General features: G+C 40.9%; 1 long non-coding RNA gene across 1 annotated transcript in view; it reads right to left on the bottom strand.

The window, feature by feature from the left end:
* Window positions 1-214: 214 nt before the first annotated feature.
* The window catches only part of LOC101136036 (uncharacterized), a 42448-nt gene continuing 16492 nt past the window's right edge, over window positions 215-26170 (bottom strand). The window contains exons 3-5 of the long non-coding RNA XR_002007389.4: window positions 6597-6724; window positions 5005-5122; window positions 215-3265 (exon numbers count right to left, since the gene is read on the bottom strand). This is a non-coding gene — a long non-coding RNA (uncharacterized lncRNA). The remainder of the gene's footprint in view (window positions 3266-5004; window positions 5123-6596; window positions 6725-26170) is intronic.

Genomic DNA, 26170 nt, shown 5'->3' with positions numbered 1-26170 from the left:
TTCACTAAGACATAAAGCTACACCCTCCTTTAGAGATTTGCTCTGGCCAAACTTACCCCTCACCCTAAGAGGGCACTCACAGCCAGTGATTCATCCAACGTAGGGGTAGAAAGGCCAGCTAGTTTGTCTCAAGTAGAAACCAACTCTTTGTGGCAATTTGTGCTCCTGCTTTTACAGTATGACCAGGTTGAAGTAACACTCTGAGACAATATCCTTGCTTAACAACTTCTACTTTATTCAGTTTTCCTTACTCCCTGTCTCCTGAAAGCATTTCCTCAATAAACCACATGCATGCTATTTCCTGTCTCAGGCGGTACTTCTACAGAATTTGACCTAAACAATTACATTGTGAAATGGGATTGTCAGTAAGGGAAGTAAAAGTAACTCTTCCCAACTTGCAATGTCTCCCTAAGAGACATTACAAAAAGAAAGGGAAAAGACTGACACCTTCATATATGCTATACAAAACTGCACATTTTAGTGTACTGCTAGACATAGTGTGCAGATTTCCTCTTGCATGCCAACTGTTGACTATTATATGTTGTGCTGAGAAGGATTCTGAGACCCAGCCTGGGCTCAGTGAGCAAGAGTGCTGATGGAGACGGGATACTTGCTTCAGGCAGGAGATAGAGGTGTGCAGGAGGAGGTGTAGTGAAGGATAATTTCAGCATAATTTTGCTGTTGAAACATACCTTTCTATTTTCTTAACATTTCAGGCATATTTTTGGTGCCAAACACAAGGTGGTAAATTCCTCAGTAACTCAATTTCAAAACAAGTGTGGATGTGACATTTCCAAGGCACTACACTGTAGTGGTTAAGAACAGAATTCCATCCCAGGCCACAGGCTCAAAGTTAAATGGCCTGGGTTGGAATTCTGGCTCCTCCATTTACAAACTATATGACCTTGAACAAGTTACTTAATCTCAATTTCTAGGTCCATAAAACTATAATAGTAGTATAAAGGTTCACTATAGAATTTTTATAAGAATGAAATAAGTTGATTCATGTAAAGATAGAACAGTGCTTGGTACATGTTAATTATTTGATGACTGTAAGCTTTTATCATTTTCATTTAATGATTTCACAATAGTAGAGTCTTGGCCAATGAGTGATTATTCCTTACTTAAAAAGTTTATTTATCTTCACATAACTGGTTATTCATGTTAACTTAAGAAAAAGTCCTTTGTACTGTAGAATTATAACTTTTAGGTGATGAACTACAACTACTTAAACTTTTAAGTGAATATTTAATAAGGCTGGTGATTGACCTGATTATCCGTGATTCATCAGGTTAAGGTTTGGGGGACTTAATTCCTTCTGGCAATTACAAGTGCTAATCACCTTAGGGAAGACAGTAAAAGAGGAAATCAAACTGAGAGATTTAAAATTAGAGGTTGAAACTCTTGGAAATATTGATTAGAAGAAATAACTTTTTGTTTTTTTTAGTATTTATTGATCATTCTTGGGTGTTTCTCGGCGAGGGGGATGTGGCAGGGTCATAGGATAATAGTGGAGAGAAGATCAGCAGATAAATACGTGAACAAAGGACTCTGGTTTTCCTAGGCAGAGGTCCCTGCGGCCTTCCGCAGTGTTTGTGTCCCTGGGTACTTGAGATTAGGGAGTGGTGATGACTCTTAACGAGCATGCTGCCTTCAAGCATCTGTTTAACAAAGCACATCTTGCATGACCCTTAATCCATTTAACCCTGAGTTGACACAGCACATGTTTCAGAGAGCACGGGGTTGGGGGTAAGGTTATAGATTAACAGCATCCCAAGGCAGAATTTTCCTTAGTACAGAATAAAATGGAGTCTCCTATGTCTACTTCTTTCTACACAGACACAGTAACAATCTGATCTCTCTTTCTTTTCCCCACATTTCCCCCTTTATTTTTCAACAAAACCGCCATCGTCATCACGGCCCGTTCTCGATGGTCGCTGTCTCTTCGGAGCTGTTGGGTACACCTCCCAGATGGGGTGGCCAGGCAGAGGCACTCCTCACTTCCCAGACGGGGCGGCCGGGCAGAGGCACTCCTCACATCCCAGACAATGGGTGGCCGGGCAGAGACGCTCCTCACCTCCCAGACGAAGGGCGGCCGGGCAGAGGCACTCCTCACTTCCCAGACGGGGCGGCCAGGCAGAGGCGCTCCTCACATCCCAAATGATGAGCAGCCGGGCAGAGATGCTCCTCACCTCCCAGACGGGGCAGCCGGGCAGAGGCGCTCCCCACCTCCCAGATGGGGAGGCCAGGCAGAGGCGCTCCTCACAACCCAGATGGGGCGGCCAGGCAGAGGCGCTCCCCACTTCCCAGACACGGTGGCGGCCGGGCAGAGGCGCTCCTCACTTCCCAGACGGCCTGGCGGCCGGGCAGAGGAGCTCCTCACATCCCAGATGGCGCGGCCAGGCAGAGGCGCTCCCCACTTCCCAGACGGGGTGGTGGCTGGGCAGAGGCGCTCCTCACATCCCAGACAGGGTGGCCGGGCAGAGGCACTCCTCACTTCCCAGACAGGGCGACCGGGCAGAGGGGCTCCTCACTTCCCAGATGATGGGCGGGCGGGCAGGGGTGCTCCTCACTTCCCACACGGGGCAGCCAGGCAGAGGTGCTCCTCACCTCCCAGACGGGGTGGCCGGGCAGAGATGCTCCTCACCTCCCAGACGGGGTGGCCAGGCAGAGGCGCTCCTCACCTCCCAGACGGGGTGGCCAGGCAGAGGCGCTCCTCACCTCCCAGACGGGGTGGCCGGGCAGAGACGCTCCTCACCTCCCAGACGGGGTGGCCGGGCAGAGGCGCTCCTCACTTCCCAGACGGGGCGGCCAGCCAGAGGCGCTCCTCATGTCCCAGACGATGGGCGTCCAGGCAGAGACGCTGCTCACTTCCTAGACGGGGTGGCGGGCGGGCAGAGGCTGTAATCTTAGCACTTTGGGAGGCCAAGGCAGGCATTTGGGAGGTGGAGGTTGTAGCGAGCCGAGATCACGCCACTGCACTCCAGCCTGGGCAACATTGAGCATTGAGTGAGTGAGACTCCGTCTGCAATCCCAGCACCTTGGGAGGCCGAGGCGGGCAGATCACCCGAGGCCAGGAGCTGGAGACCAGCACGGTCAACACGGCGAAACCCCGTCTCCACCAAAAATACAAAAACCAGTCAGGAGTGGCGGCGCGTGCCTGGAATGTCAGGCCGAGGCAGGACAATCACCGGAACCCGAGGCAGGGAGGTTGCAGTGAGCTGAGATCATGGCAGTACAGTCCAGGCTCGGCAAGAGAGGGAGACTGGAGGGAGAGGGAGAGGGAGGGGGGAGGGGGAGGGGTGGGGGGAGAAGGAGGGGGGAGGGGGAGGGGTGGGGGGGAGAGGGAGGGGGAGGGGGAGGGGTGGGGGGGAGAGGGAGAGATAACTTTTTAATGGAAGTTCTTTCTCACCTTTGAAAGTCATTTCCAATGTTGATTTACTTATTTCACTATTTTTGATGCCAGTTGAACAACATCTACTCATCAAAAAGTATTTTTTAAATGCTTTCATATCTGGTATTGGTATGATTGCTTTGTGAATAGCAAAAGCATGTAATTTAAGGATAGATATACACTATTTTGTGGACATGTTTGCACAGTGTGCAAGCTACTTGAAATAATGGTAACAAAGTTGGGTTAACGGGCTTTCTACATGAAAAATTAAATTTTATGGTTCCCAAGAGAAACCAGGAAGAATTTGGACTGCTGCTGTCTTAGACATGTGCTAATGTGGCTGTTATCAGTCTGAGGTGGAAGATACTGAGGTACTGCATGAATGGTTTGCATTTAGCAGTGATTGTTTTCAAGCTATGTTTAAAATTCCATTATGGGCCAGGCGCAGTGGCTCACGTCTGTAATCCCAGCACTTTGGGAGGCCAAGGCGGGCGGATCACGAGGTCAGGAGATCGAGACCATCCTGGCTAACACAGTGAAACCCCGTCTCTACTAAAAATACAAAAAAATTAGCCGGGTGTGGTGGCGGGCGCCTGTAGTCCCAGCTACTCGGGAGGCTGAGGCAGGAGAATGGCATGAACCCAGGAGGTGGAGCTTGCAGTGAGCCGAGATGGTGCCACTGCACTCCAGTCTTGGCGACAGAGCAAGACTCCGTCTCAAAAAAAAAAAAAATCCATTATGGTGAATATTTAATTGTAACAAAAAATAGGCTACATTTGCATTAGCCTACCCTAGATGATACCTAATTGGCACACAAATTCCATAGGAAGGCAATATTCCTACTCATTAACTTTCTTTATTTCTTTTTTTCTTTGAGACAGAGTCTCACTTTGTCACCCAGGCTGGAGTGCAGTGGCGCGATCTAAGCTCACTGCAACCTCTGCCTCCCAGGCTCAAGCAATCCTCCCACCTTAGCTTCCCCAGTAGCTGGGACTACAGGTGCGTACCAAGACGCCTGGCTAATTTTTGTAGTTTTTTTTCTTTTTTTTGGTTAGAGATGGGGTTTTGCCATGTTGGCCAGACTGGTCTCAAACTCCTGACCTCAGGTGATCTGTCCATCTTGGCCTCCCAATGCACTGGGATTACAGACATGAGCCACCACGCCTGGCCTCCTACTCATTAACTTTCTACAAGAATCCTGTGATGAAATAATTAAACAAATTTCAAGTAAGAGTTTATAGAACCATACACATAAAAGGTATCCATGTGAGATGATGAATATGTTAATTTGCTTGATTGTAGTATTCATTTCACTATGTATATATGTCTCAAAATTACATGATACACCTTAAATATATACAACTAAAAAAAGTTAATAGATAAATATATTGTGCTAGGGGTCAGTGTGGGTTCAGAAAAGCAGTCACAGAAAAATCTAGTTGTATAACGTATTTTAAAAATATTTTGGGGGCAGGGTGTGGTGACTCACGCCTGTAATACCAGCACTTTGGGAGGCCAAGGTGGGGGATCACTTGAGCCCAGGAGTTTTGACACCAGCCTTGGCAACATGGCAAAACCCTATCTGTACACATAAAAAATAAAAAACTTACCCAGGCATGGTGGCATGTACCTGTAGTCCCAGCTACTCAGGAGGCTGAGGTAAGAGGATTGCTTGAGCCCAGGAGGTAGAAGTTGCAGTGAGCTATGATCATGCCACTGTACTCCAGCCTGGGCAATAGAGTGAGATTCTGTTTCAATATGCATTTCTGCTATAATCTTTATTATTTTCACATGTACCATAATTGACTTTAAAAGGAATATAAGTACTTTCTACCTTAACGAAAGGTAGTCTAAATGGGCTCATATATTGGTTGTGTTAGTTATAACAATATCTGTAAAGTTGTAAGTAGCTAAATATCATAAAATTGATGAGTAAATTTAATTTCATTTAATAAACATATAATAAATAGATACATTTTCCTATACCAAACAAGGAAACAAGCATTATAATAGAAAGGTTAAGCATTATGTAACAAACAACCCTTGATATTAAAGTAGACTCTCACACAGTTTGGCACAAAGTAAGCTCTTGGCAAATGTCAATTTCCTTCCTCTTCTCTCCTCTATATTAATATATTGACTTTCTCTTATTAAATGTGGTATATTTTTGGTTTCTCTAAAGAAACAAAATTTCAGAAGCATTGATCACACATATGATTACCACCCAGTCTCCCAACTCTCCTGGGTGACGTAGGCTGAAGGGAACACAATTTAACGCCTAGGAAGGATGGGAAAGTGAACTATGGTGTAATAGGTACAGGCAATTGTCTCAACCAAGCCTCAGACAAATTGCAGGCAGATCAGGGATTTAAACCTTTCTTCATAATGTAATCTTACTATTTCAAACTACAGATGCTCCTTGACTTATGATGGGGTTACATCCCAATAAACTAATTGTAAATTGAAAACATCATAAGTTGAAAATATGTTTAATATACCTAACATACCAAACATTATAGCTTAACCTAGCCTACGTTAAACGTGCTCAGAAAACTTTCAGCACAGTATTCAATAAATTGCATAAGATTGCCAAAGTCAAATAAAATAGAGAGACTAATTTTAAAATGTTTTATTTGGGACACAAGAATTGCAATTCAGGGCATAAATACCGGCATGGTGGTTTTGGGTATGTATGAAGAACAAAGGGAAGGTTGGAGGTTTTAAAAAAGGAGAAATGTTATGTATTACTTTGAAAGAAAATTCATAGGCACTAATAAAGTTTTGAGGAGCTGACAGGTTCTGATTGGTGAGTGACAGTAGTGGGTAAAAGAAGTCTAGAGTCAAGTAGGTTGTTTCCTACTGGAGGTTTACTGGAGGTAAACCATTCAGGCTTTAGCATTTGAAACTGTGAGGCTAGACACCACCTGTTCATGCAGATTCAGGAAAACATTAGCAGTTCAACCACCAGGTCTCTTGGGAAGCTGAGTTCAGGCATAGCCCCTTCCACCTGGCGGACAGGGAACCAACTGTTCATAGGCAGGCAACACAAAAAGTGTTCTCAGGTCATTTATTGGACAATCCTGCTTGTTCTCCAAAGTCCACTCCTTCACTTACAGAAAGTTCTGCATGTTTTTTTCCATCAGAGGAAATAACCTATTCATATCTGAAATAGGAAGAGAGAGATGCTCATTTGCCTTCCTACCTCCCACCCACTTCCTGGGTTGGATACGGTCACGTCAAATTAATTGGCATCTGTTCTCCTCCACAAGGATGAGCCACACTGTTGGTCAGTCACATTCTGCCTAGTTGAAGCCATGAGAGTGAATGTGTCTAGATAAAAAAAGGAGAATGCATTTAAGGGCAGGACCTTGAGGAGCCCCTATGTTTAGAAGGGCATGGAATAAGAATAAGCTGATGGAAAACAACAACAACAACACAGAAAGAATGGAAGGTATTAGAGCCAGCATGTAAAAAGCTACAGGGTGGGTGGGGTGATCAACAGTGTTGTATGCTATAGAGAGGAGAAAACTATAAAGACCAAGAAAAGGCCAGATTGGATTTGCTGGTTTTGGGCCTCTAATAAATTTGGAAAGAGAAGTTTTAGTTAACCGGTGGGAATAAAGTCTCCTTGCAGAAAATCTTGTAGTAAGCTACAGAAGAGTCAAGATTTTAAGAAATTTGAAGGTAAAGCAGTCATGTTGAGTGTATTTTATAAATTTGTTCATATCTTTTCTTCACCTACCCCCACCAATCCCATCACAGGTTTTCATCATCTTTCTTTTTTTTGAGACAGAGTCTCACTCTGTCACCCAGGCTGGAATGCAATGGCGCGATCTTGGCTCACTGCAACCTCCGCCTCTTGGGTTCAAGTGATTCTCCTGCCTCAGCCTCCCAAGTAGTGGGACTACAGGCACACATAACCATGCCCAACTAATCTTTTATATTTTTAGTAGAGACGGGTTTCATCATATTGGTCAGGCTGGTCTCAAACTCCTGACCTCAGGTGATCCACCCACCTCGGCCTTCCAAAGTGCTGGGATTACAGGCGTGAGCCACTGTGCCTGGCCAGTATTCATCATCTCTTACCTGGTTTATTAAAATAGTCCTGTTTCTAGTGTCACTCTCTGACTCCCACCCCATGTTAATAACGGTGGCTATGTTGATAGAAAAAATAAACCTCCAAAATTCAGCATCTTAAAGAACAATAAATTCATTTCTCATCTCATCCAGAGTAAGTTTCTAGGTCAGCAGGTGGCTTTTCTCCATGTAGTGATTCACAGATCCAAACTCCTTCCATCTTAGGCCTTTGTCATTTGCAAGGACATTCGTCTCATTTGCATGATTGAGGCAGGGTCACCATTGCCAAAATTCAGCTGGTGGAAAGGGAAAGCAGGAAAAGGGTCAGCCTGGTCTTAAGGTGCTGGTGTGGAAGTGGTGTGCATCACTTCCATCACTTCCATTTGGCTAGAACATGCTCACATGGCCACACCCAACTTAAGAGGACACTGGGAAATGTCAGCTAGCTATATGCTCAGGAAGGAAAGGAGGCTGCATTTGGATAGACAGCTCTCAGTCTCTGCCATCCTCTCTGGGCCTTGTTCATCCTCCACACTGCTGACAAGCTAGCTACCTGATCATGTCATTTCCCTGTTAAAAATAGAACAAAATTCAGTGGTTTCTATAACTGAACAACAAACAATTATTGAGCATCTACTGTGTGCTGAACACTGTAGATACAATGGAAACAAAAAGAAAGATTCTGCATTTGTCCCCTTGAAGCTTATAGAGGAGCTGGAATTCTGGGAATCATATGTAATTCCTCATTGTCTCTCACCCAAGCCATCATAAAGACCTGTGAATTTTCCTTTCATTCACAGTACTACTCTGGACCGGGCACGGTGGCTCACGCCTGTAATCCCAGCAATTTGGGAAGCAGAGGCGGGTGGATCACCTGAGGTTAGGAGTTCGAGACCAGCCTGGCCAACATGGCAAAACCCCATCTCTACTAAAAATTAAAAATCAGCTGCATGTGGTGGCACACACCTGTAATCCCAGCTACTCAGGAGGTTGAGGTAGCAGAATCACTTGAACCCGGGAGGCAGAGGTTGCTGTGAGCTAAGATCACACCACTGCACTCCAGCCGGGAGACAGAGCAAGACTTCATCTCAAAAAAAAAAAAAGTACTACTCTGTACCCCTCCTCCCTGTTTCCCCCAAGTGTGGCAACCCTAGATATTTCTTTAAAATCCTAAATTGCATAGCTTTTACATAACCAGAAGTTTAGAAGATGTTATCAAATAACCCATGAATGTGCAGTGTGTGGGGGGAAATGGAGCATTTAAACTAGTTTGTTGGTATTATCTATTTTTATATTTATTCTCATTCGGCTCCTGCTTGAAGCTGTGTGGGAAACCTTTTCTGTAAATGCTATCTGATCCCTTTTCTTTCATGTAGTGGCTAAGTTCATTATCTGTGCTTGGTGGTCCATGAGATTTCCCTCTTTATCCTCAAAATAAACTCCCTGTAGCTTCAGTTGCTTGAATGGCTTTCTACTCCTAGTCACCAATATATCCCTCAGTAAAACAGTAATTTTATTTTTGAAAAGCATATTTAACATCTAATGTGGGCATCGTATAGTATTACATATTTTGGGGTGCCCATAGCATCCTTCGTGGAAAATGCTTTGGCAGTGGCTGGTGCCTGGTTTGGAAAAGAGCAAGATATCTGTATTATTTCCCTATTGCTGGTGTAACAAGATATCACAAACATAGTGGCTTAAAGCAATACCCATTTATTCTCTCACAGTTGTGTAGGTCACAAGTCTGAAACTATGTTAAAAAGTTTGCTTAAGTACATAATAATAATAAACTCCAATTAACATGATTTGTTCTAGTTAGGAGATTGATTTGCAAACTCAGTCTGCAGTAAGGAAGACAAGATAGCATTGTAAGTGAAAAGACCCCAAACCCAGCAATATCACTTACTAGTTGTGTGGCCTTGATTAAGTTACTTAACCTCTCTTAGCCATGTATCATATATTGCTGTATAATAATAATGCCTAAATCATAGAATCATTATAAGAATATATGAAAGTACATGTAGCAAAGTATATGTAAAAACTGTTGGCATAAACTAAATGATCAATAAACACTAAATAAGTAAATTTAAACATAAATGAGATGGGCCGGGCGCGGTGGCTCATGCCTGTAATCCCAGCACTTTGGGAGGCCGAGGCGGGTGGATCACCTGAGGTCAGGAGTTTGAGACCAGCCTGGCCAACACAGTGAAACCCCATCTCTATTATAAATACAAAAAAGTAGCCAGGCGTGGTGATGCATGCCTGTAGTCCCAGCTACTCGGGAGGCTGAGGCAGGAGAATCACTTGAACCCGGGAGGCAGAGGTAGCCGTGAGCCGAGATCACGCCACTGCACTCCAGCCCAGGCAACAGTGTGAGATTCTGTCTCAAAAAAAAAAAAAAAAAATTAATTTTGCCTGTTTGTTAAATTCACATAAATGGAAAAATAAAGTATGTATTCTTTACTATGTGGCTTCTTTTGATCAAAATCATGTCTGTGATATTTTTCCACATTGTTGTGTGTTTCAGTTGTTCATTCTTTTATATTGCTGAGTAGTATTCCATTGTGTGAACATACCACGATTTGTTGATTAGTTTTCCTGTTGATGAACATTTGGGTTGTTTCTGGTTATGAACAAAGATGCTATGAACACTTCTGAACAGAACTTGTAAATTTAATTTTTTATTTATCTTGGGTAAATGCCTAGTAGTGGATTGCTGGATCATATGGTAAGTGTAAGCTGAACTTGATTAGAAACTGAAGAACAGCTTTCAAAAGTGTACATACCATTTTATAGTCATAACTATAAAACGTAAGCAAAATATAAGACTATCAGAGTTCCTGTTACTCTTCCTCCTCGCTACAATTTGGTGTCATATTACATGACAGAGGCTGTGCCTAATAATTCTCTCTTTTTCTCTCCCATGTCATCCTCACCAGGACTCAATAAAATAGGCATTAGTGTCACCCAAATTTTATAGATGAGAAAATGAAAGTACAGAAATATGAAATAATTTGCCCAAGATCACACAACTTTCAAATTGTGATGCAGGGAATTTTATCTGGTAGCCTTCCTCCAGTACTGCTTTTGTTACAGGAAAGGGGTACCAATCCAGACCCCACCAGAGGGTTCTTGGATTTCATGCAAGAAAGAATTCATGGCAAGTCCATACAGTAAAGTGAAAGCAAGTTTATTACGAAAGTAAAGGAATAAAAGAATGGTTACTCCAGAGACAGAGCAGCCCCGAGAGCTGCTGATTGCCGATTTTAATAGTTTTTCTTGATGATATGTGAAACAAGGGGTCAGTTATTCATGCCTCCCCTGTTTAGACCATATAGGGTAACTTCCTGACATTGCCATGGCATTTGTAAACTGTCATGGCACTGGTGGGAGTATAGCAGTGAGGACGACCAGAGGTCACTCTCATCACCATCTTGGTTTTGGTGGGTTTGGGCTAGCTTCTTTACTGCAACTGTTTTATCAGCAAGGTCTTTATGATCTGTATTTTGTGCTGACCTCCCATCTCACCCTGTGACTTAGAATGCCTTAACTGTCTGGGAATGGAGCCCAGTAGGTTTTAGCCTCATTTTACCCTTCTGCTAATTAAGATGGAGTTGCTCTGGTTCAAACACCTCTGAGACACTTTCATTCATTACACATTACCTCTTCAGGTAGAGCTTTTACTTACACAGATAGTTATAATATATATTGTAACTATAGTATATATATATTACATAATCTAGTTACTTCACCCTACTGTACAAATGAAAATAATTGCCCTAAATAGATAATTTTATTAATTTGGCACTTGTGCCCTTTGCTCTTCCTAAATTTCCTGGTTATTTTTCAGAGCTTTGGATGCTTAGGTGTATATTTCTAACCTGGGTCATGGATGATTCCAAAGGAGAAAGGATAATTGAAGAACAGCTCTTGCACAGGGTACGGTAACAGTACTCTTAGGTCTTCTCTCAACTTCAAACATCTGGTTTACTGCTTGCCTTAGTCCATTTTCTATTACTTATAACAAAATACCTGAAAGTGGGTAATCTATAAGAAATGAAATGTATTTCTTACTGGTCTGGAGCCTTGGAAGTCAAAGCAGGAAGGGAAACATCTGGTGAAAGCCTTCTTGCTGGGAGACTCTCTGAAGAGTCCTGAGGCAAAGCAAGGTATTATATGGGGAGGGGGCTGAGTGTGTTAACATGCTAGCCCAGGTCTCTCTTCTTCTTCTTATAAAGCCTATTAATCTATTAACTAATTAATCTGTAACCACCCAATGGGTTCATTTTGCCCACTGCCCAGAAAGAGCTGACTTATCAAGACAGGGGAATTGCAATAGAGAAAAAGTTTAATTGACATAAAACTGGCTGAATGGGGACCAGAGTTTATTATCACTCCAATCAGCCTCCCCCAAAATTCAGAGGCTAGGGTTTTTCAAGAATAGTTTGGTGGGCCAGGGAATGGGTACTGCTGACTGGCTGAGGATGCAATCACTGGGTTGTGGAAAATGGTCCTTGTGTATGTGGAATCTTCTTCTGGGTGAGGCCACAGGACCATTGCTGGGTCTGGGTGGAGCCATTGACCAGAAATGCAAAAACCTGAAAAGATATCTCCAAAGGGCAGTCTTAGGTTCTACAATAGTGATGTTATCTGCAAGAGTAATTGGGGAAGTTGCAAATCTTGTGACCTCCTGAATAATGGCTGTTAATTGTTTACATCTACAACTTAGCAGAATTCAGGCTCCTCTCATCCTCCTAACCTGGTGGTCTTTCATTAGTTTCACAAAGGCAGTTTGGTTTTGGGGAATAGTTATTATCACTGAAACTATAAACTGTCTCCCAAAGTTAGCTTGGCCCAAGCCCAGGAATGATTGAGGGCAGTTTGGAAGCTAAAGAGAAGATGGGGGTTGGTTAGATCAGATCTCTTTTACTATCATAATTTTCTCACTGTTATAATTTTTGCAAAGGCAGTTTCAAATTCATTTATCTATGAATGAATTCATCCATTCATGAGGGTAGAGCCTTCATGATCCAGTCACCTCTTAAAGGGCCCACCTCTCAATAATGCCACATTGGGGATTAAGTTTTGACATGAGTTTTGGAGGGGACATTCAAACCATAGCACTGCTAAAAAGAAAATAGTTACTATATAAAGGAAGTATCTGTGAACTATTTACTACAGAAAAGTTAGCTTACTTATTCTGTAACTATTAGCCCTCGTAATCATATTTCATACAAAAGAGTAAGGGGTATAGAAAGAGAAAAAAAAGTTTGAATTTTTTTTTTCTGGCTTCAGATCACAACTGATATAAATGTGCATGTACTTGTAAGTGTGTGAATGTGTGTATAAGTATGTTTATGTGTGTATATATATGGTAGATATATACTAAATTATATACTATATAATTTACTATATACTATATTTTTACTAAACTGTTTTTTTTTTTTGAGATGGAGTTTTTTGCTCTCGTTGCCCAGGCTAGAGTGCAGTGGCGCAATCTTGGCTCACCACAACCTCCGCCTCCCGGGTTCAAGCAATTCTCCTGCCTCAGCCTCCCAAGTGGCTGGGATTACAGGCATGTGCCACCACACCTGGCTAATTTTGTTATTTTTAGTTGAGACGGGGTTTCTCCTGTTGGTCAGGCTGGTCTCAAACTCCCCACCTCAGGTGATCTGCCCACCCCAGCTTCCCAAAGTCCTGGGATTATAGGCGTGAGCCACTGCGCCCGGCCTATATTTACTAAACTTAAAAATATATAACATATGCTATATATATATATATATATATATATATATATGCATGCTATATATATATAAAATATATGCTATATATTATATACTATATAGCATAGATATATTTATATACTAATATATATACTAAATATATAAATAAATATTTAGATATATATATAAATATATCTATGCTATATATAGTATATAATATATAGTACATATATATTTCATATATAAATATATTTATACTATATACATAATATATATATTTTACTATATATATTTATTATGTCATTAAATTATTAAATGTTATTGAAAAGTACGGGTTTAATAAATGTACATTGAGGAAAGAATAAATAAGTTTATCCAGGTGACTCTAAGCAAATCCAGAATGTCTCTGCATTTCTCTTCTTGGACTTAAGTTACTTAGAAGAAAAATTCTAGAGGACTGAACTAAATAAAAACGGAAAGAAATTAGAATATATGACCCCAAAACATGCCTCTTTGACACCAATATTTTTGAGCTAAAGGCAATTAAGCAAACAGAGGAAGAGCTCTTTCTATCCTCCCAGCTTTTCTACCTAAAAACAGGATATACATTCTCCTTCACTGGAAATAACTCTTATCAGCTTAGAGATAGCACCAAAGGAATCTTCAAACAAACTTAATAATGACCCATTACCTACCATTAATTTCCCCATATATTTACCTCCCCATAGTTTCCTGCCTTTGGAAGCCTAAACCTGATTTCCTTTGTCTTGTCACTTCTCTTGAATTTTTTTTTTTATTAAAACATATATATGCCAGAATTCTAAACCACTGCTTTGAGTCACCTTCTGATTATGTTTCGCCTGCGTGATGTACACTGCAGGTGTTAATAAACTTGCTTGTTTTCTCTTGATAATCTGTCGAATTGCAAACTTATGATGTTGAGGATAAATTATATTTCCTCCTTGACATGATCATCTCTAATCTCTGGATGAAGAACTTGCTTAAGGCTCTAGATGTGACACCTCTGGGGTCAGTGCCAATGACTTAGGGAAGATTTGCCCTGTATCCTGAGTCTTACAGGCCTTGGCAGCGAAGACTTAGATGCATAGATGAATATTTTCTCTAGACCAAGGGCATGATTGCTATATTTTCCAAATCCAAATTTAGGACTTATAACCTGAAAAGGAACTTCAGGTTACAAGTCATATTGTAAATAATTCTAAATAATTGCAATTCTTTTTTTTTTTTGAGACGGAGTCTCATTCTGTCGCCCAGGCTGGAGTGCAGTGGCGCAATCTCGGCTCACTGCAAGCTCTGCCTTCTGGGTTCATGCTATTCTCCTGCCTCAGCCTCCCGAGTAGCTGGGACTACAGGCACCCGCCACCATGCCTGGCTAATTTTTTGTATTTTTAGTAGAGACAGGGTTTCACTGTGTTAGCCAGGATGGTCTCACTCTCCTGACCTTGTGATCCGCCCACCTTGGCCTCCCAAAGTGTTGGGATTACAGGCTATTTGTTTATTCATTACAAGGCATAAAAAATATGGCCCAGGCGGATCACCTGAGGTCACGAGTTCAAGACCAGCTTGGCCAACATGGTGAAACCTCGTCTCTACTAAAAATACAAAAAAATAAGCCGGGCACGATAGCGAGTGCCTGTAATCCTAGCTACTCGGGAGGCTGAGGTGGGAGAATCGCTTGAACTCGGGAGGCGGAGGTTGCAGTGAGCCGAGATCGCGTCACTGCACTCCAGCCTGGGTGACAAAGCGAGACTCTGTCTCAAAAAAAAATGTATATCTATATCTATACGCCCCAGGAAATGTCCTTAGTCTCTTGTGAGTCTACTTGTATTAAAAAAATTATATTATGGAAAATTCCACACACAAAAATAGAGAATGAACCCCCACATTCCTATCCTCCAGCTTTGACAATTATTAGCTTGTGGACAAACGTGTTTTATCTCTACTCCACTGTTAAGGACTGAATGTTTGTGTCTCCCCCAGATTCACATGTGGAAGCTCTAACCCCCAATGTGACAGTATTAGGAGGTGGGGCCTTTGGGAGGTGACTGGGTTTAGCTGAGGTCTTGATGGTGGGGCCTTCATGATGAGATCAATGTCCTTTTAAGAAGAGGAGGAGACTAGAGTTCTCTTTCTCTCTCTCTCTCTCTCTCTCTCTCTCTCTCTCTGTGTGTGTGTGTGTGTGTGTGTGTGTGTGTGTGTGCACGCCATGTGAGGATACAGCAAGGAGCCTGTCCGTAAACTGGAAGAGGGCCCTCACAACACACGAAATCTTCTGGCACCTTGATCTTTCACTTCCCATCCTCCAGAGCTGTGAGAAACTAAATGTTTGTTGTTTGAGTCACCCAGTCTATGGAACTTTGTTATAGCAGCCTGAAATGACTAAAAACCCCTCCCAGTCCCCTTCTGCTCAGGGATATTTGAAGCACATTTCAAACCATCACTTCATATTATTATTTCATCCACAAATATTTCAGTATGTAAGTCTAAAAGATAGGAACTCTTTTTTAAAAAATGATTACCTTTATCATTATCCATGATTTCTTAATATTACCAAATCTCCAGTGTTCATATTTCCTAGGTTTACATATAGACAAAGACTCTCTTTTTGACTAAAACTTCAGTCAGTCTCCTGAGTCTTTTCTGACTAGGCCTAAACTTGGGCTTCCCTCTCTGTCTGTGTAGAAGCCAGTTAGAGCAAGAATCCTACAGTCAGTTCAGTGAAAATTCCTCAACCTTGGTATGTGACCACTCTTGATATATTACCACCCTGGTCTGCCTTCAGCAATAATCCTGTAAAGTCTGTTTAGCCAGAAACTTCTTATCCTTGCTGTTTCTTCTTAGTAATTTTCCATCCACTGACCCCACCCTGATCTTTGGTTATAAATCCCCACTTGTCCTTGCTGCAGTCAGAGTCAAGTGTAATCTCTCTCCTCCAATGCAAGACCTTGCTGCAGTGGACCCTATACCTATCACCATGGTCACCCCTGAATAAAGTCTGCCTTATCATCTTTAATAAGTGTCATGGGCTGGGCACGGTGGCTCACGCCTGTAATCCCAGCACTTTGGGAGGCCAAGGCAGGCAGATCATGACATCAGGAGATCAAGACCATCCTGGCTAACAGGGTGAAACCCTGTCTCTACTAAAAATACAAAAATTTGGTTGGGGGTGATGGCACATGCTTGTATTCCCAGCTACTTGGGAGGCTGAGGCAGGAGAATCGCTTGAACCCTGGAGACGGAGCTTGCAGTGAGCTGAGTTTGCGCCACTGCACTCCAGCCTGGGTGACAAAGCGAGACTCTGTCTCAAAAAAAAAAAAAGTGTCATGAGTAATTTTTTCTGTATAAATATATATATTTAGTTTCTTTATTTGAATCAGGATTCTTAGAAAGTCCATACATTATATTAATAGTTCACTGATATATCACTTAAGATTCTCTTCATCTGTTGCTTCCTACTCAATCTCTTTTTATTCCTTCAAAATGACTTTTTAACAGAAATCAGGTTGTCTTGTTGAGTTTCCTACATCCAGATTTTACTGACTGCTTTGCCACAGTGTAGTTTAATATGCTCCCCTGCCCTTTATTTCCATAAATTGGTAGTTAGATCTCGGCTTGATTAGATTCAGTTTTGATTTTTATTTTTTGGTTGGGGGGGGCAAGACTTTTTAAAAAGTATTTTGTGTACTTTAATAAGAAGGTTCATAATGTCTGCTTGACTCTTTGTGATTTAAAAAGCTATTGATGGTCATTGCCCAGATCCATTTGGTTTACTAAGGGTTGCAAAGTGGTGGTGTTTTAATTCTATCATTCCCTCTTCATGTATTAGCTGGAATATTTCTACAAAAAGCAAATTGCCCTTATTAACTTTTTCCACCGAAGATTTCTCCATATCTTTAACTATACTTTTAAAATACTGTTTTTAAAAGTTGTAGGCCAGGCGCAGTGGCTCACACTTGTAATTGCATGCCTTTGGAAGGCCCAGGTGGGAGGATTGCTTGAGTCCAGAAGTTCAAGACCAGGCTGGGCAATAGAGTGAGACCTGTCTCTACAAAAAATAAAAAATAAAATTAGTGGAGTGTGGTGGCATGTACCTGTAAAGTACCAACTACTTGGGAGGCTGAAGTAGGAGGATCACTTGAGCCTGAGAGGTCAAGGCTGCAGTGAGCCATGATCATACCACTGTACTCAAGCCTGGAGAACAGAGTGAGATGGTCTCAAAAAAAAAAGTTGTAGTGTTTTCTTTCTTAAGTATGTACCATATTTTATATACCCATACCCTAACTGCTAGAGATATATAATGTTTCTGATTTTTCACTCTGTAAACATTGATGGGATCAACATTCTTATATATTTCTTATATATAAATCTTTATTTAGATACCTGGTTATTCAATTAGAATAGAATCCTAGCAGTGGAAGTCCAAAGGATAAACAGTTTTGTAGCTTCTTACTAAATATTAAAATGTTTCTTCCTGAAAAGTGCCAGTTGACTCCCTCTACCAATGAGAGTTCCTGTTTCCCTAAATCCTTACCATTCTCACATGTTTAATGTGTTTGTGTTCCATGTTTTATGTGAACTGTAAATGGTAACAAGTGAATTAGGAATGTATCTACTATACAGTGAGAAAATTTAAGGTTTGATATTTTATTTTATAGAGTACAGAGAAATAACACAAAGCAATTGCTCACATGAGAAAATAAAAATTAATCTGTAGAATTTCAAAACCATGAAGAACTATTGAGCTACTTGGTAGGTCTCATGTTTATTCATCTATTGTTCTCAGGAACTAATGGTTATTTATAGTGTGTGTGTATGTGTGTGTGACTTATTTTTCTAAAAATTTTGAAGTAATGTTTTTAAAATGTAAATTTCAGACTATAACTGTAATATGCTAATAGCAAAATACTGCTCTGAGGAAAAGCATTTTAGAAATAATGCTCCAGGCTCGCGATAGTCATTTTGTAATTTAAAAGTTTTCTTTAGTTGAGTATAATAAGGAAGGTTATTGTATTAGTTCATTTTCACACTGCTATAAAGATACTACTTGACACTCGGTAATTTATAAACAAAGGAGGTTCCATTGACTCACAGTTCCACGTGGCTGGGGAGGACTCAGGAAACTTACAATCATTGTGGAAGGGGAAGCAGGCACCTTCTTCACAAGGTGGCAGGAGGGAATGTGAGTGTGCGAAGGAGGAACTGTCAAACACTTATTAAATCATCAGATCTCATGAGAACTTAGTCACTATCACGAAAACAGCAAGGGGGAAAACACCCCCCCATGATCCAATCACTTCCCTCCCTCGACACATGGGGATTACAATTCAAGATGAGATTTGGGTGGGGACACAGAGCTAAACCATATCAGTTATCCTATTTCTTTGCAGGAAAATTTAGGAGTTTTGAGATCTGGATCAGAATCTTACTTTACAGATTAATAAATACGTATGTCTCTGTGCCTTACTTTCCTCAGGACTGAAATTCAGCTGGGAGGCACTAGGACAGCTATTTCGGTAGCTTAAAGCTGGCCTCAGTGCTGATTGTTGCTGGGCCACACTAGCTGTTAAACCTTTTGAGTATCATCCTTCTGATATGAATATCAACCTGTTGTTTGCAGCTTCTTACTTTTGTTGTGGGCTCAAGGATGCCTATCTAACTCCTAATAAAGTCTGTGTAGGATCTGGAAGGTAGCAATTTAACCTCTGATGATTACATGACTTTTACAAAAAGAGCTGTAAAAGGATGTGCTTCCTTACTTAAGCGGTCTATTTGCTTTTTAGCTTTTCAGAAGAGATAACTGGGAAGTTTACTACTTAAGATGAGTCTTCTACAGAGTTTTGTAATGGGACTTATGGGTTTACTATTGTCTCAAGTTCTGGGAAATGACAAAATATGCATTTAAATATCAATTCTTGAGCTGGGTGCAGTGGCTCATGCCTGTAATCCCAGCACTTTGGAAAGCCGAGGTGGGTGGATCACCTAAGGTCAGGAGTTCAAGACCAGCCTGGCCAACATGATGAAACCCCATCTCTACTAAAAATACAAAATTACTTGGGTGTGGTGGCACATGCCTGTAGTCTCAGCTATTCAGGAGGCTGAGACATGAGAATTGCTTGAACCTAGGAGGCAGAGGCTGCACTTAGCCGAGATTGAGCCACTGCACTCCAGCCTGTGCGAGACAGAGTGAGACTCCATCTCAAAAATAAATAAATAAATAAAATAAAAATAAAAATAAATTCTCGTTGTAAAAAACTGGTGAAATCCAAATAAGATCTGTACCTGAGTTAATAGTATTGTACCAACTGCAATTTTCTGGTTTTGACAATATACTATTGATAGAGGCAAGAGGCAGACAAATGCCTAGGCAGATAAAAAAGGGTCTCTGAAGAATCTCTGACCTGCTGCACAAATGTTTACACCAGATATTTTTGTGCAGATAAGGGAACCTGCACAGGGTCTTGTCAGGGCATGCCCGCAATGGACTGGAGGATTGGGGTGGAGCCACCAGGAGTTCACACCTTACTCAGGGGAGCAGACTGTCCTCTTCAGCTCATGTGTGGCAGCCTGGTATTCAGTCTATGAGGTTGGAGCCTGCTGGCGCGACCTTCTCTTTTTGCTGACAGCTTTCTTTTCACTTAAAAAATTCTGCCCTCCTCACCCTTCAATGTGTCTGCATGTCTAATTTTTCCTGGTCATGAGACAAGAAACCTGATTTAGCTGAACTAAGGAGCAAAAAATCCTGCTCACTATGGTTTTGTAACATATTAGGAAAAGCTGGATGAAGAGTACAAGGGAACTTGCTGTACTATTTTTGCAAATTCTTGTGACTCAAACTGTTTAATAATATAATATTTAAAAAACAACAACCAATGCTTGACATGAAGGTGTTAAATATTATTTTCTTTTACATTTTGTTAACCAGACATTTATTTATTTATTTATTTATTTATTTTTTTGAGACAGAGTCTCACTCTGTTGCCCAGGCTGGAGGACAGTGGTGTAATCTCAGCTCACTGCAACCTCTATCTCCCGGGTTCAAGCAATCCTCATGCCTCAGCCTCCAGAGTAGCTGGGATTACAGGCAGGCACCACCACACCTGGCTAATTTTTGTATTTTTAGCCAGGTTGGTTGGCCAGGCTGGTCTCAAAATCCTGACCTCAAGTGATCCACCCACCTTGGCCTCCCAAAGTTCTGGGATTACAGGCATGAGCCACCGTGCCCAGCCTGTTAACCAGACTTTTAATCATCTCTTTATGGTATTTACATGTTCCTCTTTCTTTCCTTCTGATCCTTCCAGGTCACTAATAACTTTCTGACCTGTTATTTTTCAGACTTTTCTCTATGTTTATATAATAGCCTACAAATAAATAAATACATATATGGATGTTTACATTTTCATTTATTTCATAATAATGTGACTAAATTGTATATACTTTCCTGCAGATTGTTTTTCTTACTTGAAAATACATTGTGAAAAATCTCTTCAATTTACTTGGTATAAATGGAATTCTGTCCTTTTAATGGCTTCATTGTAGTCAATGAATCACACAGCTTATTCAACCATTCCCCTACTAATTGGTGTTTATTTCCTTCACAACGTTTTGCTATTCAAATATTTTTATACTAAATATTTCAGAAATGTATATTTTGGACTGATGCTTTTATATCTGTTGGATAAATTCTCAGGGATTTATCTGTGGGATTACTAGATTGAAATAATATGATTTAAACATTTTTAAAGGTATTTTCAGACTTCTTTCCTAAATGGCTTCACTATTTCACATTTTCAGCAGTGAAATAGAGCATACTTTTTCCTGCATCCCTACCACTAGTAGGTGTTATATCTAATCCATGCTTCGTGTGTTCATAGAAGTTATATTTCACTAACATATTAATTTATGTTTCCCTAACAAACAGTGAGATCCAGCAGCCTTGCAATGTTTATTATCCTTTGGATTTTTTGTAAATTGTTATTCATAACTTTTGCCCTTTTTCTACTAGATTGTTTTTGCCATTTTCTTGATAATTTGCAAGAGCTCCTAATATATTACACATATTAATTATGTATCTTTCATATGTATTGCTAGTGTTTCCTCTATTTTTTGTCTTTTGTCTATGTTTATGATATCTTTTGCTATACCACCTTTAATTTTTTTAATGTTGTCAAATATGTCTATATTTTTCTTTACCATCTTCTTAGTTTCCTTTTTTTAGTCTTTCCAACTCCCAAATTACATATGCATTATGTAATTTTTCTGATGCTTTTGTTATTTTATTTAGTTGTTTTATATTCATATAGAGCTAATGTACTGATTATTAAGCTATCATCATTCAGCTTCAAATCCACCCTTCTGCATTCTGCTTTGTGATGTGGGTCTTGGACTCTGCAAACCACATTTCTGCTTTGCCAGCTGGTTCCCTGCTAAGCCCTGCCAGTGGGAGGCAGGAGAGGGAGACTGGGTGGATAAAGGAAGAATACAGGGCTTGATCTTTTTGGTCTTTTCTTTGTTCCTGTCAGCATCACTTAAGCAAAGAATCTTCACACAGTAGTAACTTGGTTCTAGGGTGGCAGTGGGTTTCAGTTTGTGGTTTTTCCAATTCTTGCAGAAACATCCTCATTGCACTCCCTTAGAAATGCCAGCCAATGGGCACCCCACCTGTCCATGCTTTCAGCGATCTGACTTCCAGTTCAATGAGCCCCATCTCCAACCTTCTAAGTTTTTTTTTTTTTTTTTCTGAGAAGGAATTTTGCTCTGTCGCCCAGGCTGGAGTGCAGTGGGGCAATCTTGGCTCACTGCAAGCTCCACCTCCTGGGTTCACACCATTCTTCTGCCTCAGCCTCCCGAGTAGCTGGGACTACAGGTACCCGCCACCACACCCGGCTAATTTTTTGTATTTTTAGTAGAGATAGGGTACTAACCTTCTAAATTTTAATAATCCCCACTCCTTCCCTTTGTTCTCCCAGTCCTATGGGTAGTAGCTGCTTTCTACATTTTCCCTGTGATATCTCAGTGTCCTCTTTCTGCCTTTTTATTCCCTGAGTTCCTAGTTAACAATTCTTTATATTAAATCCTCTCTGTTAAAATAGCTGGTATGGTTTCTGCTTCCTGCCTGGGCCTTGAGTGTTACTGTTGAATTTGTCAGTCTTTTCGTTTAGGATTTTTGCATGTTGCGACATGCTTTTGATGTTGGGAATTTCAGAGATGCCAGTTTTTTTCTCTTTAAATGGCTAATTAATTGTCCCAACAGCATTTATTGTCTACTTCATCTTTCCCTACTGATTTTAAAATATGTTTTGATATGTAGAACTTCAAAATTTTTGTATAGTCGAACTTATCAATTCATCCTTTATGATTTTTTTTTTGTTTTGGTGTTACTGATAAAAAGGATAAGTTCAGTCCCATTTCTCTGTGTCATGTCCTTTCTTACCTTCCACCATGAAATGACCTTTGCTACATGTTGGCACCATGCTCTTGGACTTCCCAGCCTCAAGAACTGTGAGCCAAGTAAACTTCTGTTCATTACAAATTACCCAGTGTATGATAGTCTGTTATAGCAGCAGACAGTGAACTAAGACACACTGGAGTTCAGACAATAATCATGCCTGTTTTCTTTCCGTGTTCTTGTACTACATTATACTGCCTCACTTAGCATAGTAGTTTTCAACATTTTAAAAATTGAGATTCACTGTAAGAATATATTTTGTGGCCAGGCGCGGTGGCTCATGCCTGTAATCCCAGCACTTTGGGAGGCCAAGGCGGACAGATCACCTGAGGTCAGGAGTTCGAGACCAGCCTGGTCAACGTGGTGAAACCCTGTCTCTACTAAAAATACAAAAATTAACTGGGTGTGGTGGCACGTGCCTGTAATCCCAGATACTTGGGAGGCTGAGGCAGAAGAATTGCTTGAACCCAGGAGGCCAAGGTTGCAGTGAGCCGAGATTGCGCCATTGCACTCCAGCCTGGGCAATAGAGCAAGACTGCGTCACACACAAAAAAGGAATATGTTCTGCTCTGTCAATGAGTATACATATACGTCTCTATAAAATTGAAACAAAAATTTCACAAAATAATATTTGTGGCAGAGATTTTTACTACTTACAACTTCCAAGAAACCTCCTTAAATGGAGGTTTCAATTTTCCTTTTCCTTTCCTTTCTTTTACTTGCTGACTGAAATGTGGGCATGATGGCTTGAGCTAGAATTGCCATTTTGAAGCATGAGATGACCTTGAGAATGGAACAAGAAAGAAGTAGTCTGAGTGAGGACTTCCTGGAATGGAGCCACTTGATGCTTAGTCTGCCTACATTTGAAGTTTAACATGAAAAATCAATTCGTTGTTTTGTGTTTTACTGTTACTCCCAGCCAAGTTAATGCTTACAAATACATTTTCTGTAGCGTTTATGCCAATTTACACTTCTGCCAATAATGTATGAGCACTATTTCTCCACAGCTTCACTACAGGTATGTTGTCAAACTTTTGGATTTTGATAATCTTGAAAGTGAGAAAAAATATCTTTTAATTTGCATTTCTCTTATTATGAGTCAGGTTAAACAGCTTTTAGTATGTGGAAGGGTCATTCATTATATTTCTTTTTCTGTTGTTTGAAGTAACTTTAGATGGATTAAATTTAACAGAGTTTAATTGGGCAAATAATAATTTGTGAATTGGGGAGCCCCTTGAACCAGAATAGGTTAAGAGAGACTCCAATGCTGCCACATGGCCAGAAAGGATTTATGGACAGAAAAAGGAAAGCAACGTACAGAAATAGAAATGAGGTACAAAAACAGCCGGATTGGTTACAGCTTGGCATTTGACTTGAATACTAAACAGTTGGCTATTTATGAGTGGTTAAAATATGGCTTCTGTGATTGGCTGAGACTTGGCTACTTGTTACAAAAGTCAGTTTCAGTCTGTTTACATGTCCAGTTAGGTTACGGTTCAATATGTACAGAAAAACCTTTAGGCTGAACTTAGAAGGAAGCAGCTTCCGACTAAATTTAATTTAACAATTGCCACCTCTTGGTCAACCTCTTCACCTCTTAGTCAACTTCTCAATTTTGAGAGGTTGACCAAATTTTTAGGCATTGATGTCACTCTGTCCCCATTGTGATGTTCTTATTTGGTCTCAAATCCCTCTGAGAGACAGTAGAACAGTGGGCTTTGTAAGATGAGAACATGGACTTCAGCTTCAGGTTACTTTTTTTTTTTTTTGAGACAGAGTCTCACTCTGTCACCCAGGCTGGAGTGCAGTAGCACGATCTTGGCTCAATGCAACCTCCACCTCCTGGATTCAAGCAATTCTCCTGCCTCAGCCTCCTGAGTAGCTGGGATTACAGGTGCCCACCACTATGCCCAGCTAATTTTCATAGTCTTAGTAGAGACAGGGTTTTGCCATATTGGCCAGACTGGTCTTGAACTTCTGACCTCAGGTGATACACCTGCCTTAGTCTCCCAAAGTGCTGGGATTATAGGAGTGAGACACTGCACATGGCCACTTTTTTTTTTTTTAATAAGGGTTATAGCAGAGGGGACCTCCTTGTGCTGGAATCTCTTGTTTTCAGGAGAAAACAAAACCTACTCTATGTTAGGATCTATTTGTTTCCTTAAAGTTTTAGTTTAATTCTGTTGTATTTAGTATGAGTGACTTCATTTTGGCTTGGCCTGATCTGTTGGCGCCTAGTGTGTGAGCTCAGTCCTAAACAATGGCCTCCCATAATTTTGTTAAAATATTTCCCCCTTGTGGTCAGGTTCTCACTTAGGTAAGACCAAAATTTAGGGCCACTCTCAGTTACCATCATTTTGGGTTTCTGGCTTCAGCATGTCATTCATACATTACGGCAACTTCACGATCATACTTTTTTTTGAGTTTTTGTCATCCTAGTCAGAGAGGGGCTGATATGGTTTGGCTGTGTCCCCGCCCAACTCTCACCTTGAATTGTATTAATCCCCATGTGTCAAGGGTGGGGCCAGGTGGAGATAGCTGAATCATGGGGGCAGTTTCTCCCATATTGTTCTTGTGGTAGTGAATAAGTCTCATGAGAGCTGATGGTTTTATAAATGGGAGATCCCGTGTACAAGCTCTCTTGCATGCTGCCATGTAAGATGAGAATTTGCTCCTCATTAGCCTTCTGCCATGCTTTTGAGGTCTCCCCAGCCATATGAAACTGTGAGTCAATTAAAACTCTTTCCTTTATAAATTACCCAATCTCAGGTATTTCTTCATAGCAGTGTGAGAACGAACTAATACAGGGTTCATCTGACATTCTATGCATGGCTGTAAGAGAATTTAAAGAAGTCTGTTGTGCAACCATGGACTTTGTAGTAGAATTTGCTATAAGGTCTATTATGAGGAATAAATGTTTAATTACTGCATCATTTACTCCAAATCATGTAAAAAGAGACCTAGCAAATGATGTCCATCCAAAAGAGTGAAGGCCTCCTGCCAATGTTCTCTTTAACCTATGACACAAGCTAAGAGGAGTGGACCAATATTTTGTTTTTTGATTCATTATGAAGCAACAAATGTATATTAAAATTTTTCACACATGTTGGTCCTTTATCTTTTATTTATCAATGCATAATGTTGTCCATGTATAAGTTTATAAGGTTGCTTAAAAAATCCTCTACAAATAAAAGTACACTCCAGAAATGCACATAAGAGACTCATTTTCTGGTTTTATTGTGGGTTTTTCTTTTGAGACAGGGTTTTACTCTGTTGCCCAGGCTGGAGTGCAGTGGTGTGATTACAGCGCACTGCAGCCTCAAACTCCTGAGCTCAAGTGATCATCTTGCTTCAGCCTGCTAAGTAGCTGGGACTATTGGTGCATGCCACCAAGTCTAGCAAATTATTTTTATATATTTGGAGTAGCGGGTCAACCCATAATTTGACCACAAACAGGGTCTCACTGTATTGCCCAGTCTGGTCTTGAACTCCTGGCCTCAAGCAATCTTC

The sequence above is a fragment of the Gorilla gorilla genome, chromosome 13 (genome assembly GCF_029281585.2).
Source record: "Gorilla gorilla gorilla isolate KB3781 chromosome 13, NHGRI_mGorGor1-v2.1_pri, whole genome shotgun sequence".
Classification (NCBI taxonomy): Eukaryota; Metazoa; Chordata; class Mammalia; order Primates; family Hominidae; genus Gorilla; species Gorilla gorilla.
Note: the sequence above shows the minus strand (reverse complement) of the source record. Positions and strands in the feature narration are given on the sequence as shown.